Consider the following 3,828-nt stretch of genomic DNA (forward strand, 5'->3'; position numbering starts at 1 on the left):
AAATTTATGTAACAGGGCAATTATGGCCCAAATCTAAGGGTAATAATGAGGAAACATATTTAAAGATGGGAAATAGATAAAACTATTTGTTAATAATACATTAATACTTTGCTAACATGCTGGCAATAAAATGGTTATATCAGTACAATATTTGGATTCAAAATTCAAAACTACAAATGTTTCCAGGTAAGAAATCACAGGATTAAACATATATTTTGTTCAGTATTTCTTTGAAAAAAAAGGAATGTTTGGAACAGAAGGGTTGGATGAATTTCAGTATTAAAATATAGTAATAACCAATTTTGACTTCCAAGAAGTTTCATCTAATTTAGAGGCTATTATGCAGAGTAGCCTCATAATTATTATTATCAACCTCATTATTATGTTATCAGTTGAATGATCTTGGGAAATGTAGGCAGTCCATCTGCAGATCCGTGTACAATATGCATTCCCTCACTGTAACGTATACCGCTGCAAGACACATTCTTTGCCATATGAACCTCAGTCATATCTGGGTATCTCTGCTTCAGTACAGACACAGCTCCCTCATTAAGGACATCAACAGGCACAAGTGAGATATCTATGACCTCCAAGGAGTACCTCTTGAGAATGGAGGAATGTGTGTGATAGGCAAGCATGAACTGATGTTTAATAGCTATAGCTAGTCACCAACCATTCTAATTTGTGCTACTTTCATAAAGTTGTCGCCGATCATGTTATCATACTGTGGTATCTTCAGATATAAATTATTCCAGGCAGAGACACATTTTCAGTTACGCTGGATTTATTACCTAAAACATTGCAGCAATATTACATGCTAACCAACATAAGGTGACAACTTCTTCTCCTCACTAGTTACACCAACTGCGCATGGCACTACCTACACCTACTATTACTATTACTACAGCACTGGTGCCCCTTATTGGTCCTGAACTACCATAACAGATAACTTCATAACACATACATTTCTTTTATTTTGTCAGAGACGCTCTCTGTTGATTGTAGCTCGTGCAGGATACTCTCTGCAGCACCTTGGACTCGGCCCTCAGAGCCTTTGATGCCATTTGCTCTCAAGAATCGGGAAATGGCGGGGACAAAAGATCAGTCCAGAGTCTTTTCATAAGGCTATCAAAGTGGCGCTCATAGAAACACCCAGTGATCTCCAACAGGTACTGGTGAAGTTTCTGGCTGGAGTGACTGATCTGGCAGCCGTAGCAGTTCTCCTCTCTAAACTTGTACATGATACTGTTAAGTAAGTAGAAAACACTGATTTTAACGCCGTCCAAGACCTACCAGTCGGGTTGTTGTCGACAGCAGAGCCGACCCCCACTGCATTGTGTGAGTCAGCAGGGGGTGGTAGAGACACTGGAGATATCAGGGGTGTCCTAATCATCAGAGATGGAGGAGGAGATGGCGATGGTCGAGGTGATGGGGGAGGTGTCCAGGACGGCTGAGAAGGAGAAGATGGAGGAAACGGTGTTGATGATGATAGTGATGGTGGTGACCAGGACGGTTGTGATAGAGGGACCCTGCTGCACAGGGTATTGTTTGTAAAAAAACTAAAGAATAAAACATCACACACTGTTTTAAAAATCACTTTACGCAGACATTTGGGCATACAACAACAAAACATATAGAATATAATACACATACAACCTACCTACCATTCGTCATTAGTAGTCTGTGTGTCAGATGATTTTCGGCCTACACAGATAACCAGTTTGTGCACCAGACGGTATATATCGTCGATGTTTTCTAACACCTTCATAAGAAGTGATGATTCTGTCTCTTTTGATTGCCTCGTCAACTTCACTAAACACAGCTTGCAGAGCCTGCCAGTCGCACCAGTGGATGAAGAAAAGGGTTTTAAACCATGCATCATATTCTTCCAGAGTGACTGGGTATGGGCATAATAGCCATTCTTCACGACCTCTGGTCACAATCACCCTCTCTCTGTCTTCACAAACACTGAGAAAAATGAAATCCTCTGACGGGCAATTGAAGCGATCGGCTTCAACACTATCCATTTTCGGACATGTAGCGGACATGACACTGTGACACATGAATAGTCTCAGGGAAACCAGGCTGGTCAAGGTCGGGGCAGACCACAGAGTAAAACAATTTCCAATCTTTCACAGACATGCCCTGTTATTCAGCATTTCTGTAAAAAACGCCTGACCTAGTACCCCCACACAGTGTAACTTTTCCATCATGATATTCAACAGAATGAACGTACTCTTCTTAAAACCATCCAAAGGCTATAGACGTCTCTTTTTGCGATTAGGCACATCCTGTCACACGGTGAGGTTAAGTTGGGGTTTTGTCCTGTCTCCATGTCTTGTCATTTCCTGTTTTATTTTGAAAAGTAACTCTCCTCTCGTTTCAGGTCACTTGCCCTTCCTCATGTGACACCTGTCTGAGTGTCTTCCCTGATTCCTGATTGTGTCCACCTGTTTCCCATTGCCCTCATGTGTCTTATAGTCTGCGTCTCCCTTTGTCTTGTGCCAGAGTGTCTCGTTCCAGTCGTGCACCCCAGCCTACTATCACAGTCCATGCCTTGCCTTGTCTTTGCATTATACTTCGTCTTTACCTCCTTGTGAGTGAGTTTTTGTTTGTAATTTCATAGAATAGAGTTTTTTGTTTGTCAAGTTTATAGTAGTTTTTGTAACCTCCTTGTGAGTGATTTTTTGTTTGTAATTTCATAGAATAGAGTTTTTTGTTTGTCAAGTTTATAGTAGTTTTTGTAACCTCCTTGTGAGTGATTTTTTGTTTGTAATTTCATAGAATAGAGTTTTTTGTTTGTCAAGTTTATAGTAGTTTTTGTAACCTCCTTGTGAGTGATTTTTTGTTTGTAATTTCATAGAATTGATTTTTTTTTTTTTTTTTTTGTCAAGTTCATAGCAGTTTTTGTAGCCTCCTTGAGTGATTTTCTGTTGGTTTATTCCTTTTTTGTTTCAGCAGTTTTGTCCCTCCAGTTAGAGTGGGTTTTGTTTATTAGATTCTTCCCGAATAGCATAATTTTTTCATAGTTGGTTTTATTTGTCACTCCCTCTCGAGGTAGCAGTATTTCAATAAAGACTGCCTTATTGACACTCTGCATCTGAGTCCTCATTCTAGTCCAGGCCTGACACATCCGGTTCAGAATAAGCACACATACCTGCAATACTGCAGGCATTGTTGATGTCCTGTTTTCCATTGTTAGGCGTGTTTTTGTGAAAAAGCGTCCTCGTCTTCTTCTTCTCTGAAAAAAAAGGTGGAAAAATGACGGCGGATGAACAGCGCATATATACAGTATCACCAGTGGCGGCTGGTGAAAAAAATTCTTGGTGGGGCTGGTGTGCCAATAGATTTCCCTGCCTAGTCCAGTATAAGCACTCAAATGAAAAGTCAGAAAATTACTACAATTCCACGATAATACTTTAATTTCTTTCTCAAAATCAGCAGTTCCACAGATAAAATGATCAAATGTCCATGCTACAACCCGGCTCACAGGGGAAAGGGAAGCAACACAAAAACCAGTTGTTGATAGCTGTAGAGTTGTTTATTGCAACATAAATTCGTGGAGGTAAAGGTTAACGGGGACAAAATAAACCAAGGAAAGGGGCCGGTGGGTGCTGTTCAAATCAAAAACAGAATAGAACAAAAGGAGGACTCTCTATGAGCTAATACTTTCTTATCTAACTAATTCACGATAAAAGGAAAACAAAGGCTGACTACTAACGCTAACTAAGAATCAATTTAAGATAAACACAAAGCTTGTGCTACAGAAAATGGACCAGACTCAGTGAATAGCTCCCTAAACTTAACATGTCCTATGATAACTATTAA

Source organism: Seriola lalandi, unplaced genomic scaffold, assembly GCF_002814215.2.
Source record: "Seriola lalandi dorsalis isolate HSWRI2012SDOR001 ecotype SW California unplaced genomic scaffold, Sedor1 jcf7180002054392, whole genome shotgun sequence".
NCBI lineage: Eukaryota > Metazoa > Chordata > Actinopteri > Carangiformes > Carangidae > Seriola > Seriola lalandi.